The following is a 16,963-nucleotide window of genomic DNA, read 5'->3' as shown; positions in this document are numbered from 1 at the left end:
AGCTCCCAAATTTCCCCTCCTCAGGATCACGCCATCGATCTGAACCCAGGCCTTTTGGGCCAAGTTATGACACCATTCTACCAGTCGTTGAAGGGATATTGCATTGTGATATATTCGCAGATCTGGTATACCCAGTCCGCCTTTGCTCCGAGTCAGGAAAGTAGTTTTCCTATTGATTCTCAGCTTCAGATCTCTCCAAATGTAAGACTCCAGAGCAGATTGTATCTGATGAATAATGTGAGAGGCCGCTGACAAAGGGATAGTCTGCATGACATACAGCACCCGTGGTAGCACATTCATCTTGACCACTCGGATACGGCCTAGCCAAGAAATAGTTTTATTTCTCCAGGATGATACATCTTTAAGAATCTCATCTCTAATGTTTTTGTAGTTCATGTCCACTATCTCCTTTATGCATGGTGTCAGGTAAATACCAAGATATTTCAGTTTGCCATGTGCTATTTTTATTGGGCAGGTGCCTTCTAGGGTCTTAAAGTCGGTGTGGGGGATTGTGACGTTCATAATCTCTGATTTTGAAGGGTTCAGGAGAAAGTTTGATACTTTGCCAAATTGCGTGAACTCTTCTAGGGCCGTTACAAGGGACCCTCTCACGTCCGATATCATAAGTAAGATATCGTCGGCGTACATGGCGAGCTTATGTTCATCGCTCCCCACAGAGATTCCATGCACCTCTGGATTTGCCCGAATTTTACTCGCCAAGACTTCGATTGTCAATGCGAACAAGAGCGGAGAAAGGGGACAGCCCTGCCTTGTCCCATTGCGGATTGCAAAGGCATTGGAGAGTATACCATTCACCCTAACTCTGGCGTTCGGTGACGAATATAAGGACATGATCTTATTTATGAATTTAGAACCTAGACCAAATTTCTCCAGGGTGTGCCGCATAAACACCCAGCTGACCCGGTCGAACGCTTTCTCTGAGTCTGTGGAGATCAGAGCCAGCGGGGTTGTAGTATTATGGGCATGTGTTATAATCTGGAGGACCTTTAGGGTATTATCCCTTGCCTCATGTTTCGGAATGAAGCCCACTTGATCAGTAGAGATCAACTGCGGTAGATATTTGTTGAGGCGATTAGCTATGACTTTCGCCAGGATCTTGATATCCGAATTAAGTAACGATATAGGGCGATAGTTCTCCGGTCTATTGTCTGGTTTGTTTGGCTTGGGGATCACTGTGATATGTGCCTCAAGCATCGAGTGAGGCAGAGCCGGGGAGTCAGATAGCTGGTTAAAAAGAATCAGCATTTCAGGTGCCAGTATATCACCAAATGCTTTATAGTATTTAGCCCCAAATACGTCCGGACCTGGCCTTTTCCCGGATGTCAGATCTTTAATGGCTTGTTTAATTTCAGACAGTGTGAATGGAGACTCCAATCCCTCAGAATCTGGGTCAGAAAGCCTAGGGACCTCCACCCCCCCAAGATATTCAAGTATCTGATGCGTTTCGCGTGCTCGAGAGGAGGGTTCGTCTCTTATCTCATCCACTCTCTGGATGTTATATAGGTTCTCATAATAAGATCCGAAGATCTCAGCGATTGATTTACCATCCTCTTTTGATTCCCCATCAGGGTGAATCATGCTGTATACATAGTGTTTGTTTTTTTCCGCGCTATTGCTCTGGCTAGTAGGCGTCCAGCTTTATCTCCTTGCTCATAAAATTGTTGCCTCAAAATTAAGGCCGCTTTTTGGTAGTTTACTTGGAGGAACTTCATGAGTTACGATCTCGCCTGAACCAAGGTCTTGGTTAATGTAACATCCGTTGGCGTTCTTTTATGTGCGTGCTCTGCCGTTTCTACCTCAGCTAGCAAGCTGCGATATTTCACTCTCCTCCTCCTAACCAGTCCAGCCTTCTGCTTGAGAAAGAGGCCTCTGATTGTGCATTTATGAGCCTCCCAGACCACTGTGGGCTGGGAGCCCGAGTCTCTGTGTATTTGGAAGTATTCTGTCAGCGCCTTCTCTATTTCCAATTTGAAAACTGGATCCTCCAGCAGGAGGTCATCCATCTTCCAGATGTAAGGTGTGGCTGGTGCATTAGATCATAACACAGTACAAGTGACCGGCGCATGGTCTGACCATGTAATGGGAAGTATGTTACTGCTTGTAGAGAGTGTGAGTCCGACAGTGTCCGTAAACCAGTAATCTATTCTGGAGTATTTTCTATGTGGGTGGGAGTAAAATGTGTAATTCTTAGAGGAGGGGTGGTGTGACCGCCAAATGTCGTGTAGTGTTGCGTCTCTGAGGGTGGACATCATACGTTTGAGAGATTTATGGGGGATGCTGGAAAGTCCGTCAGAGGTGTCTAGGGTTGGGTCCAGAGAGGCATTTAGATCACCACCCAGGAACAGGATACCAGATTGTACCTCGAGCACTCTGTGTATAACCTTTTGAAAGAAGACCTGCTGAAATTGATTAGGGCAATAAACATTAACTAGTGTTATGGGCCTATTGTATATTGAGCCTGTGAGAATCAGGTATCTACCCTCTGGGTCCCTGTATATTTGTGCAAGTTGGAATGGCAAATCCGCACTGAAAAGGACACCCACCCCATTCTTTTTCTGGGGGCCAGAGGCGAAAAAGGCCAGGGGGTACTGTCGGCTAAACCAGCGAGGTTCATGGCCTGTCGCAAAGTGCGTTTCTTGTAAGTAGATGACATTACCCCACTGTCTATGCAAGTCTCTCATTACCATAGAACGTTTAGCTGGACTATTCAGGCCCTTTGCATTTATAGAAATTAGTTTTATGTGGCGGGACATAACTCCCGAGCGCGGGTTCACCATTTTAAAAAAGAAAAAAAAAAGGGGGGGGGGAGGGGAAAGGGTAACAGGGGGTAAAGAAGGAGGAGAAGAGGGTAGGTTAAGGTTAGGAAAAAGAATACGTACTAGCGGGGAATAGGAGAGAACGAGTTACGTCACAGTAATAAAAGCCTAAATGTCATCCAATCTGTGTGACAAAATCTTTGTTATAGTAAGAAACCGTATCTTATATTGTACAGATATAGATCCGTCTAGGAAAGAACAGATAACAACAATAAACAACAAAAGCAGGGGTAGTGTTCCCTGCCTGCTTACACTACATATATGTTCAACAACAGTAATAAGTGCATTTAGAAAGTGCATGTTCCACGACTTACCCTTCATATATTTAAGAGAGAGCTCCTATGTCGAGCCTCCTGCCAAGCTCCAGGGGAGAACCTTATATGGGATCGTTAATCTGTACGTTAAAAATCCTTTTCCCTTCTGGAACCTGACACTATTCAGTGATTGCCTTTCGGTGTTCTCTATACCTGTGGCAGACTAGACACTTATCTTCTACCTATTGGTTCATTGGGTGTTCATTGGGCAAGAGACCCCTGTGAGGATTGATATGGTGTTATCTAGAAAAAGGGAAAACTGATGGCTGTGGTTCCCTCAGTCGCCGCCAATTGGCCGTAGGGGCTAGATGACATTGTTTGTACAGAAATATTCACTTCCTAGATACGAGCCTATCGGCCAGGGGGCTGCAATTGTATTATTTTTCTTAACCATCAGCTCCTGGCTATTACTTAGTCAAGCATGACTACTTCTCTTTAACACTAGGACAAGGGATAAATACGTGTGTCCAGCCAGCCACAGGGGTCGGGGTAACTATGCCCTGAAACAAGTCTCATTTGTATTGTATCTTGGAGAATCTTAATCAGCTCCCTGTACCTAAGGGGATGCTATCTATATATAGGTCTAGTGCAATACCCAAGTGAAGCAGAACACTTCAAAATAATGATCGTTTAAGTTATACACTTTTCGTGAGTCACCCTCCATATATTTAATAAGGGACTTATGTCAAGAACTTCTGGTACCTACTCCAGAAGAACATTACTGTGGAACCAGAGACTCGTACCCCGGGGTATCTACTTACTAATTAAGGGGTTATGCTATTTATTAGACTCTTAACAGTGCTCCCTTGATTTGCCGCAAGCTAGTTAGTGTTCCCCCACCTGTCTGTGCGTGATAGGCTGAGACAATTGAGTATCATCCCAATCGAATCTTACTAAAATACAGGGATGAGGTGGCTATATCTTTAGGATCGGACTCTGAACCGTGAGACAATTACTTACAACTATGCAAACATATGTAAATACATCACAACCATATTAGCACAGGAACTATATACATTCACCTGGTACTGCTACCAGTAACACTATATAAATTAACCACAGGGGCTAGCATCAATCAGGACATGAAACAAATTTCAACACCATTAGGTTATAACTTATCTGAGTCAGCTCTCAATGTCCAGGAAATTAAGACCCATTTCTAGGTCTACTGCTAGGAAAGGTAAGTCGCAACATCAAAGTAATGATAGAAGAATGTCCCTTATGCTCAGTCCGGAATATGTTGCAGGCCACTGGGTTCCCCATCTGCTGGACCCTCTGGGGCCACAGGGGCTTTCATAGGAAGTCTTATATTAAGTCCCAAAGCCTGGTTGAAGGATGGGAGGTCTGTTGGGGTCTTGAGGACATGTGTGACATTATTTTTAGTGACCATGAGGCTAGTAGGAAAACCCCATCTATATGGGATTCTGTTGGCTTTCAAAGCAGAGGTAACAAACCTGAGGTCTCTCTTCTTTTGGAGAGTAGTTGGGCTCAGATCCGAATATACTTGCAGCTCCACACCTCTGAATTCTATCTGTTGCTTGTTTCTAGCCAGTCTCAGCACCTCTTCTTTTTTCTTGAAGGATAGTAGCTTTAAGATGATGTCTCTGGGCGGGGCCTGTCCTGGGGGTTTAGGGCGCAGCGCCCTGTGTGCCCTTTCAATCTGAATCTCAGGTCCCACAACTTCATTTCTGAGATATTTGAAAAATCTTGAATATATTCTTGTATAGCAGGAGGTTCTATTGACTCTGGAACTCCCCGCAGTCTGAGGTTGTTCCTCCTACTGCGGTTCTCAAGGTCCTCTATTCTTTCTAATAACGTATGTACTGTGCTCTCTTGCGCCTGTAGAAAACTGGCTTGATGCTGGAGGTCAGAACTGAGTGCCTCATGTTTTTCCTCTACTTGAGTTACTCTGCGGTCAACAGCTGAGATATCTCGTTTGAGCTCATGAAACATAGATTTAAAATCCCTCATGGCCTCTTTTTTGTCTGCTTTGGAAGAAAGAAGCTTTATGTCCTCTTTGGTCACACAGTTCTGGTGGGTAGGCATTATTTCAGAGCTATGAATCTGTGCAGATGTATCTTTCTGGTGTGTCTCAGGTCTCCTTAAAGGAGCTGCAGGTTCATTAGCTATTAAGTAATTGTCCATCACTGTGGTTTGGGAATTTTTAGGCAGCCTGGTGTGTCTTTTATTAGACATTACATAAGCACAACTAATCTGAGCTTTGTGAGTTGGGAGTGGGGTAACAAGCCCAGCAACAGATGTTTTGCAGTCAAATATATCTTTGTAGGGTAGCTGTACTGAGATGTATGTGGCTTTTGTTATGCTATATATAGTTAGGTTTCTCCCAAGGGGACCGTTATGACCTGTAGCACTGAAAATTTTGAGAAGTCTGCTGAAAGAGGCACTGTTCTGTTCTGCACTGTGTATAGTTTATCAGACTGGCTATGTTGTCACTGCACTCATCAATTTTGCAGCCTATACGGTTGCAGATCAGGCTGCCAGTGGTTGTAAAAACTCTGTCGTTCCCTTATAATAAACCCCTTTCTCAGAGCCTGCTAGTGAACCCTCCGGTTAGGAACTGGGAGGGGGTAGACAAGTACAGTACCCTGCAAGTAATAGATGAGGGGCAGCGTTCTCACCCACCACGTGGTTCTTCCTATGGGTCTGATGTTGCGATCCCACTTGGGCTCACTCCACTCCGAAGCTGTGTCTGGGGTCACTACGAGGGAGACCGATGTCCGGTAAGTAGTCCTCTTTGGTCACAGCCTGTAAGCAGTCTCACCCGGCACAGCCGTTGGGTCCCACGCTATGTACGCTACAGCGCACAGGCCCACCGCAGGTCAGATCGATTCTGGTGTTGTGCCAATTCAGTTTGTTTCAGTCACTGTGATGCACCGCTCGTGATCCACCACCCAGCCCGTGAAGCCGACTGTTGATTAAAGGTATTCGCCTGCGGTAGCCACCTCTGGGTGTATTCAGGCCTATCCACGGCGGCGTTGATTCCAGATGCAGCAAAGCGGTCTTATGTGCAATCACAGAGTTGCGAAAGGTGTCTCAGATTAGAGAATTAAATTTAGGATGTTCGAAAATGCTATATTCTGCTTGAAATTATTTAGTATATGCACTTATTTTAGTGTAAGCTCGGCAGGGACCTCAGAGATTTTTTAGAAAGCAGCCATACTCAGCTATGGCTAGGCTCCGCCCCCGGGAAGGACCATTTTTTATGCAAAAGTTAGAGGCTGATCTCTCTCATAAACGTTGACATAAAGCTATATGCCAAAATACTGGCCACCAGATTAAATAGATTCCTTCCGGAACTAATTGGACCAGGTTGGATTTATCCCTGGCAGGCAGGGCCCGATAACACGAGACGCCTCTTGAACATTTTCACCGAAGCCGCAGGGATTGAGATCCCCCTTCTCGCCCTGTCAATGGACGCAGAAAAAGCATTTGACAGGGTGAGATGGGACTATATGTTCTCGGCTTTAGCAGCATTTGGCCTTCCCAAGTCCTTCATTACTGCAGTAGGATCCTTGTATTCTTGCCCCACGGCAAGGGTAAGGGGCCTGGATGTTTGCTCTGACACAGTGCGGATCGAAACGGCACAAGGCAGGGCTGCCCCCTGTCCCCCCTACTTTTTGCCCTTGCCATCGAACCACTAGCAGCGGCAATCAGGCTATCAACCCAAATTAGGGGTCTAGTCCTTCATGACACCCCCAGAAACTAGCTCTCTATGCGGACGACCTGACCCTTTCCATCATAGAGCCGGAAGAGTCCCTTCCCGCACTATTTGACCTCCTAGCCAAGTTTGGTAGTATTTCTTACTACAAACTGAACCTCAGTAAAACTGAAGCCTACCCTCTAAACTTAGGAGGAGATATAAACTCCAATGGTCCATATCAGGCCTCAAACACCTTGGGGTTTTTCTGTCCCATGATACTAGTCCTATCTAAGAACTTTCACTCCTTTCTCACCCAGCTCCAAAAGGACTTGTGTTCCAGAAGGTATGACGAAATCTCCTGCGGCTATATCACGAGTTTGGCGTTACCCTTAAAAAGCAGCGTTGAGAGGTCCCAACGCTGCTTTTTAACGCCCACTGGTATTACGAGTCAGGCAGGTACAGGTGTACCGCTCACTTTTCTTCCGCGACTCGAGGCTACCGCAAATCCCCTTACGTCAATTGTGTATCCTATCTTTTTAATGGGATTTGCCTAGCGCTGGTATTACGAGTCTTGGAAGAAGTGAGCGTTACAGCCTCTACCTCCAAGACTCCTACCGCATTTAAAAGTCAGTAGTTAAAGGGCCATTATACACTCATTTTTTCTTTGCATAAATGTTTTGTAGATGATTTATAAAGCCCATAAAGTTTTTTTGTTTTTTTAAATGTATAATTTTGCTTATTTTTAAAGAACATTGCTCTGATTTTCAGACTCCTAACCAAGCCCCAAAGTTTTATTTGAATACCGTCAGCTACCTTCTCCAGCTTGCTCCCGTTTGTGTAAAGGCTCTTTTCATATGCAAAAGAAGGGGGAGGGGGGGAGTGTCTTATTTCCCACTTGCAGTGGGCTTTCCAAATGCCTTTTCAACAGAGCTAAACTGAAAGCTTCTAAGTTTTTAAACCATTTTATACTGGATTTTTATATCAGTATCTGTGCATCTTATTCTTTATAGTAGTGTCTATTACATGCAGTTATATGAAAATGAGTGTATACTGTCCCTTTAATAGTTTTATGGGCTAACGCCGGAACATAAAGCTCTTAACTAAAGTGCTATAAAGTACACTAACACCCATAAACTACCTATTAACCCCTAAACCGAGCCCCCCCCCACCTCGCAAACACTAAAATAAAAAATTTTAACCCCTAATCTGCCGACTGGACATCGCTGACACCTACATTATAGTTATTAACCCCTAATCTGCCCCCCAACATCGCCACAACTATATTAAATTTATTAACCCCTAATCTGCTGCCGCCAACGTCGCCGCCACTATAATATAGTTATTAACCCCTAAACCTAAGTCTAACCCTAACCCCCCTAACTTAAATATAATTTAAATTAAACAAAATTAATTTAACATAATTAAATAAATTAATCCTATTTAAAACTAAATACTTACCTATAAAATAAACCCTAAGCTAGCTACAATATAACTAATAGTTACATTGTAGCTAGCTAAGGATTTATATTTATTTTACAGGCAACTTTGTATTTATTTTAACTAGGTACAATAGTTATTAAATACTGGTAGTTATTAACTATTTAATAACTACCTAGCTAACCTAAGTACAAAATTACCTGTAAAATAAATCCTAACCTATGTTACAATTACACCTAACACTACACTATCATTAAAATAATTACCTAAACTACCTACAATTAATTACAATTAAATGAAATAAACTAAATTACGAAGAAACCCCCCCCCCACTAAATTACAGAAAATAAAAAAAGAATTACAAGAATTTTAAACTAATTACACCTAATCTAATCCCCCTAATAAAATAAAAAAGCCCCCCAAAATAATAAAATTTCCCTACCCTATACTAAATTACAAATAGCCCTTAAAAGGGCCTTTTGCGGGGCATTGCCCCAAAGTAATCAGCTCTTTTACCTGTAAAAATAAGAATACAATGCCCCCCCCCAACATTACAACCCACCACCCACAAACCCCTACTCTAAAACCCACCAAATCCCCCCTTAAAAAAAATAACACTAACCCCCTGAAGATCACCCTACCATGAGCCGTCTTAACCAAGCCGGGCACAAGTGGTCCTCCATACGGCAGAAGTCTTCATCCGATCGGGGCAGAAGAGGTCCTCCAGACGGCAGAAGGCTTCATCCAGGCTGCTTCTTCTATCTTCATCCTTCCGGAGCGGAGCGGGTCCATCTTCAATCCAGCCGACGCAGAGCCATCCTCTTCAAATGAAGTCCTAACGAAGAATGAAGGTTCCTTTAAATGACGTCATCCAAGATGGCGTCTCTTGAATTAAGGTAGGAAAAATCCTATTGGCTGATGCTATCAGCCAATAGGATTGACCTTGCATTCTATTGGCTGATTGGAACAGCCAATAGAATGCGAGGTCAATCCTATTGGCTGATTGGATCAGCCAATCGGATTGAACTTCAATCCGATTGGCTAATTAAATCAGCCAATAGGATTTTTCCTACCTTAATTCCGATTGGCTGATAGGATTCTATCAGCCAATCGGAATTCAAGGGATGCCATCTTGGATGACGTCATTTAAAGGAACCTTCATTCTTCGTTAGGACTTCGTTTGAAGAGGATGGCTCCACGTCGGCTGGATTGAAGATGGACCCGCTCCGCTCCGGAAGGATGAAGATAGAAGATGCAGCCTGGATGAAGCCTTTTGCCGTCTGTAGGACCTCTTCTGCCCCGATCGGATGAAGACTTCTGCCATATGGAGGACCACTTGTGCCCGGCTGGGTGAAGACGGCTCAAGGTAGGGTGATCTTCAGGGGGTTAGTGTTAGGTTTTTTAAGGGGGGATTGGGTGGGTTTTAGAGTAGGGGTGTGTGGGTGGTGGGTTGTAATGTTGGGGGGGTATTGTATTCTTTTTTTTTTACAGGTAAAAGAGCTGATTACTTTGGGGCAATGCCCCGCAAAAGGCCCTTTTAAGGGCTATTTGTAATTTAGTATAGGGTAGGGAAATTTTATTATTTTGGGGGGCTTTTTTATTTTATTAGGGGGATTAGATTAGGTGTAATTAGTTTAAAATTCTTTCTTTTTTTATTTTCTGTAATTTAGTGGGGGGGGGGGTTTCGTAATATAGTTTATTTCATTTAATTGTAATTAATTGTAGGTAGTTTAGGTAATTATTTTAATGATAGTGTAGTGTTAGGTGTAATTGTAACTTAGGTTAGGATTTATTTTACAGGTAATTTTGTACTTATTTTAGCTAGGCATTTATTAAATAGTTAATAACTATTTAATAACTATTGTACCTAGTTAAAATAAATACAAAGTTGCCTGTAAAATAAATATAAATCCTAACGCCTAGATTTACAGTTTGGCGTTAGCCGTCAAAAGCAGCGTTAAGGGGTCCTAACGCTGATTTTTAACGCCCGCTGGTATTTAGAGTCAGCCAGGAAAGGGTCTACCGCTCATTTTCTTTCCACGACTCGAGGCTACCGCAGATCCCCTTACGTCAATTGCGTATCCTATCTTTTTGCGTATTCCAATCAGCCAATAGAATGCAAACTCAATCCGATTGGCTCAGCCAATCGGATTGAACTTCAATCTGATTGGTTGATTGAATCAGCCAATCAGATTTTTCCTACCTTAATTCCGATTGGCTGATAGAATCCTATCAGCCAATCGGAATTCGAGGGACGCCATCTTGGATGACGTCCCTTAAAGGAACCGTCATTTGTCGTTAGTCCGTCGGTTGAAGAGGATGGCTCCGCGTCGGCTGGCTGGAAGATGGCTCCGCTCCGGATGGATGAATACAGAAGACGCCGCCTCGATGAAGACTTCTACCGGATGGAGGACCTCTTCTTCGCCGCTTGGGTGAAGAGTTCGGCCCGGTTGGGTGAAGACGACTCAAGGTAGGGAGATCTTCAGGGGGTTAGTGTTAGGTTTTTTTAAGGGGGGTTTGGGTGGGTTAGAGTAGGGGTATGTGGGTGGTGGGTTATAATGTTGGGGGGGTTTGTCTTTTTATTTACAGGTAAAAGAGCTGATTACTTTGGGGCAATGCCCCGCAAAAAGCCGTTTTAAGGGCTGGTAAAAGAGCTGATTACTTTGTAATTTAGGATAGGGTAGGGCATTTTATTATTTTGGGGGGCTTTTTTATTTTATTAGGGGGCTTAGATTAGGTGTAATTAGTTTAAACTTCTTGTAATATTTTGTTATTTTCTGTAATTTAGTGTTTGTTTGTTTTTGTACTATAGTTTAGTTAATTTAATTTTATTTAATTGTAGGTAGTTTAGTTAATTAATTTAATTATAGAGTAGTGTTAGGTGTATTTGTAACTTAGGTTAGGATTTATTTTACAGGTAATTTTGTAATTATTTTAACTAGGTAGCTATTAAATAGTTAATAAATATTTAATAGCTATTGTACCTAGTTAAAATAAATACAAAGTTGCCTGTAAAATAAATATAAATCCTAAAATAGCTACAATGTAACTATTAGTTATATTGTAGCTATATTAGGGTTTATTTTATAGGTAAGTATTTAGTTTTAAATAGGATTAATTTATTTAATTATAGGAATATTATTTCGTTTTATTTAAATTATAATTAATTTAGGGGGGGTAGGGTTAGGGTTAGAGTTAGGTTTAGGGGTTAATAACTTTATTATAGTAGCGGCGACGTTGGTGGTGGCAGATTAGGGGTTAATAATTGTAGGTAGGTGGCGGCGATGTTAGGGAGGGCAGATTAGGGGTTAATAAAATGTATTCTAGTGTTTGCGAGGCGGGAGTGTGGCGGTTTAGGGGTTAATAACTTTATTATAGTGGCAGCGGTGTCCGGTCAGCAGATTAGGGGTTAATAATTGTAGTTAGGTGGCGGCGATGTTGGGGGCGGCAGATTAGGGGTTTAAAGCTATAATGTAGGTGGCGGCGGTGTCCGGAGCGGCAGATTAGGGGTTAATAATATAATGCAGGTGGCGACGATGTCGGGGACGGCAGATTAGGGGTTAATAAGTGTAAGGTTAGGGGTGTTTAGACTCGGGGTTCATGTTAGGGTGTTAGGTGTAGACTTAGAAAGTGTTTCCCCATAGGAAACAATGGGGCTGCGTTAGGAGCTGAACGCTGCTTTTTTGCAGGTGTTAGATTTTTTTTCAGCCGAAACTGCCCCATTGTTTCCTATGGGGATATCGTGCACGAGCACGTTTTTCCAGCTTACCGCTACCGTAAGCAACGCTGGTATTAAGGGTTGAAGTGGGGCTAAATTATGCTCAACGCTCACTTTTCAGAGCCTAACGCAGCCATTCAGACAACTCTAAATACCAGCGTTGTCTTAAGGGTGCGCTGGGAAAAAAAAGGAGCGTTAGCAACGCAGCTCTTTACCGACAAAACTCTAAATCTAGGCGTAAGCTAGCTACAATGTAACTATTAGTTATATTGTAGTTAGCTTAGGGTTTATTTTATCGGTAAGTATTTCGTTTTAAATTATGTTAAATTAATTTCGTTTAATTTAAATTATATTTAAGTTAGGGGGGTTTTAGGGTCAGGGTTACACTTAGGTTTAGGGGTTAATACATTTAATATAGTGGCGGTGACATTGGGGGTGGTAGATTAGGGGTTAATAAGTGTAGTTAGGTTGCGGCGACGTTGGGGGGGGCAGATTAGGAGTTAATAACTATAATGTAGGTGTCGGCGATGTTGGGGGCATCAGAATATGGGTTCATAAGTATAATGTAGGTGGCGGCGGGGTCCGGAGCGGCAGATTAGCGGTTAATAATATAATGCAGGGGTCAGCGATGTCGGGGGCGGCAGATTAGGGGTTAATAAGTGTAAGATTAGGGGTGTTTAGACTCGGGGTTCATGTTAGGGTGTTAGGTGTAGACAGAACTTTTATTTTCCCAAAGGAAACAATGGGGCTGCTTTTTTGCAGGTGTTTCCTATGGGGAAATTGTGCACGAGCACGTTTTGCCAGCTTACCACTACCGTAAGCAATGCTGGTATCGAGTTGAGATGTGGAGCTAAATTTTGCTCAACGCTCACTTTTCTGAGGCTAACGCCGGTTTGCAGAAAACTCGTAATACCAGCGTTGGCTTAAGGGAGCGGTAAGAAAAAAAGGCTCGTTAGCACCGCACACCATTACCGACAAAACTCATGATCTAGCCGCTGGTTTGGGAGAATTGCAGCGATTAAGATGATGCAACGTCCCAAATTGACATACTTTTTCAAATGTCTGCCGATAAAGATCCCACTCTCATTGATCAACAAATTTCCAGCTGTGTTTAAGCGGTACATTTGAAACGGGAAGAGGCCCCGTATTGCAGCATCTCTATTACAACGCCCAGTCCTGGCTGGAGGCCTTGGTCTCCCAAGTGTGAGACTTTACTATGAAGCTGCACTTCTTTCCCATATATCAGAATGGAACACTAAAGAGGCCGTCCCCCGCTGGCTCGAGCTAGAACAGGCCTCCTTACCAGCCCATCTAACCCTGATGGACCTTCTCTGGATCCCTTCCCACTGCGTCGCAAACTTCCCGATCCATAACAAAATCATACAGCACTGCAGGACCTCCTGGTTACGTCTTCGTCATCACGCCTTGGTCTCCCTCCATCCTTTACCTTGTCATTCAATATCAATTCTCCTGCTGGGCTTCCCACTCGTGGGCCAAGTGGTACGTCAAGCTCTCTCCACTCCTAAATTGATGGACCTATTCTCGGGGGGAAACCCAGTGCCCCTAGAGGACCTAGTCAACACCCATGCCATCTAGCCCAGGTTCAGATTTGACCTGCTAAGGTTTCTTTCTATTTTGAGGTCGTGGGGCTTCATGACTACCCCTCCCAGACCACTGACACCCTGGGAATCCCGGATGTCTGCAGGCTCCCAACACATCTCCCCCTTATCCTCCCACTACCAGATCCTTCTCGACACCTCCAAACTTAATAAAACCAGACAGATGACAGCTTGGGAGAGGGATTGGTGAGTGGAACTATCAATTGAAGACTGGACTGATGCAATTCAGCACACCAAATCATCAATCCACTGCATGATGCTATACGAACTGTTCTACAAGTTACTGACCAGATGGCACTATGTGCCCAAGAAGCTACATAAAATGCTCCCAAGCAGCTCCCCCTCTGCTGGAGAGGCTGCAAGCAAGTGGGTGACCCCGATCACATTGCACCATTGTGGAGTAAACTGGAGGTCTTATGCAACCGTTTAGGTCTGTTAACGTCATTACCTCCGGAAACAGCCCTGGTACATGCCGGGCTTCGGCTCCTCTCCGCGCCTAGCCGCGCTCTTCTGATCATGATAACAATGGCAGCGAAACTGCTAATAGCCCGCAATTGGAAGAAACCAAACCCCCCTAACTGGCAGGTCCTAATCCAATTTATCTCCTACTTTCGGTCTATGGAGCTACGTATACAGCTCCCGCCAACAAATAGACCTCTATGCCTTGATTTGGGAGCCCTGGGACTCACTGGGGGAAGATGCGATTCACTCCATGTAAAGGAACGGTATCCGCTACCTAAAGATGTTCATGCCAGTCGGGAGGGGACTGTATCATTCCCCCCCCTAAGATAGGCAGATCATATCAGGAATCCCCCCCCTCTTCTTTAAACTCCCCCCCTTTTTTATCTCACTCTCCTCTACCTTCCCTCCCCCATACCCCCCCCCACCTCATTGCCCAACCTCTACATGGGATTTTACCATCACTAGCCTCCCCCTTATCCCTAGACATGCAAGCGCTTGCTGACAATCACCCTGACTTATTCTCTGACCTACAACTTCTTTGTGAAAATTACTTCTCTAAAAATGGTTAAAAATATATTCATATTGTTGAAAACTTTCTGTATGTTGAGCACTATACCTGTATAGGTTGACTGTATTCTGCATTGACTCTAGATTACCACATGTACAATACATGAACTGGAAGGTCCTCTTCCATCATGCTTCTGTCTTCATATGATATTGTAATACTCTTTGTACATTGCTTGGTGAAATCGACCTCAATAAAATTATTCTTTAAAAAAAAAAAAAATTAATCCTATTCTAATACCCCGTTTTAAAAAACCCCACCCCAAAATAAAAGAACCCTAATCTATAATAAACTACCAATAGCCCTTAAAAAGGCCTTATGTAGGGCATTGCCCTAAAGAAATCAGCTATTTTTTTAAAAATAAAAACAAACACCCCCTAGCATTACAACCCCCACCCCCCAAACCCACAAAATAAAAAAACCTAACTAAAAAAACCTAATCTACCCATTGCCCTGAAAAGGGCATTTGTATGGGCATTGCCCTTAAAAGGGCATTCAGCTCTCTTTCTTGCCCTTAAAAGAGCATTCAGCTCTTTTAAGACAAGCCCAAACAGTAATCTAAAAAAAAAAAACACCCCAAAAAAACTTTAAAAAACCTAACACTGACCCCTCTTTAGGAACTCACAGTTGCTGAAGTCCGGCTTGAACGATCTTCATCCCAGCGGGTCCATCTTCATCGAGGCGGCTCTATCTTCATCCAGGCGGCTCCATCTTCATCCATCGAGGGGCCGGCATCTTCTTCATCCCTGCGGAGGAGGAGCGGTCGATGCGCGGAGGTCCAGGCAAAGGTCCAAGGCGGAGCTCCATCGATCCGACGTGGAGATCCTCTTCATGCGATCGTCTGTGGCACACTGAGGATTCAAATGCAAGGTACCGCTTTTATACTGGGGGTACCATTGCATTCCTATTGGCTGAAAAATTTAAATCAGCCAATAGGAATTAGAGCTGCTAAAATCCTATTGGCTGTTCAAATCAGCCAATAGGATTTAAGCAGCTCTCATTCCTATTGGCTTATTCGTAAGTGTTCATGAAGTAGAGCTTGTGTGATAGTGAGTTGTAGGTTTCGAATGTAAGAGAGAGATCTCCAAATTGCCTGGACCTCCCTGCACTCCCACCATATATTTTTGTATGTACCTATTTCATTACATCCCCTATAGAATAGTCTGGATTTGTTATGAGTCATGTGTGAAGTTCTTAGAGGAGTCAAGTACCACCTAAATATTGTTTTCAAGGAATTCTCTTTTAGATCTGCACTCAGCTTGCTTCTAGTTGCCGAGCTGAAGACACTGTACCATGTTTCCTTGTCTAAGGTAATCTCTAGCTCTTTTTCCCATTTGATCATTACAGAGTTTTTGGGTGTATCCCTAATTTTTTGTATGGCTACATAAATAGTAACATAGTAGATGAGGTTGAAAAAAAGACTGAAGCCCATCAAGTTCAACCTATACAAGTCTAAAATACTTACAAAAAGGTCCAGTTAATCTTAAATAATCCCACTAAAAGGTGACCCATTGAATACTAGCAATCATATCCATGAATTTTGTTTCTAGACAGAAATGTATCCAAATGTATCTAGGGTATTGGCATTCACTACCTCTTTTGGTAATGAGTTCAACAATTTTATTGCTCTTACAGTGAAAAATTGTTTCTCCTTTCCTCCAACCTTAAATTGTGACCTCTTGTCATAATTTTCTTGGAATAAACAGAGCTTCTGCCATCTCTGTATATGGGCCTTGAATATATTTATATAAAGTAATTATGTCACCTCTTAAGCGCCTTTTTTTCTAAAGAAAACAGACCCAGTTTGGCTAGCCTCTCCTCATAGCTTAAATTCTCCATTCCCCTTATTAGCTTTGTGGCCCTTCTCTGAACTTTCCTTTCATGTAATTAGTCCATGAGCTAGTGACGTATGGGATATACATTCCTACCAGGAGGGGCAAAGTTTCCCAAACCTTAAAATGCCTATAAATACACCCCTCACCACACCCACAATTCAGTTTTACAAACTTTGCCTCCCATGGAGGTGGTGAAGTAAGTTTGTGCTAGATTCTACGTTGATATGAGCTTCGCAGCAGGCTGGAGCCCGGTTTTCCTCTCAGAGTGCAGTGAATGTCAGAGGGATGTGAAGAGAGTATTGCCTATTTGAATTCAATGGTCTCCTTCTACGGGCTCTATTTCATAGGTTCTCTGTTATCGGTCGTAGAGATTCATCTCTTACCTCCCTTTTCAGATCGACGATATACTCTTATATACCATTACCTCTACTGATTCTCGTTTCAGTACTGGTTTGGCTGTCTACTATATGTAGATGAGTGTCTTAGGGTAAGTAAGTCTTATTTTATTATGACAC

Source organism: Bombina bombina, chromosome 7 (genome assembly GCF_027579735.1).
Source record: "Bombina bombina isolate aBomBom1 chromosome 7, aBomBom1.pri, whole genome shotgun sequence".
NCBI lineage: Eukaryota > Metazoa > Chordata > Amphibia > Anura > Bombinatoridae > Bombina > Bombina bombina.
The sequence above is the reverse complement of the archived record's forward strand: the minus strand, read 5'-3'. Positions refer to the sequence as shown.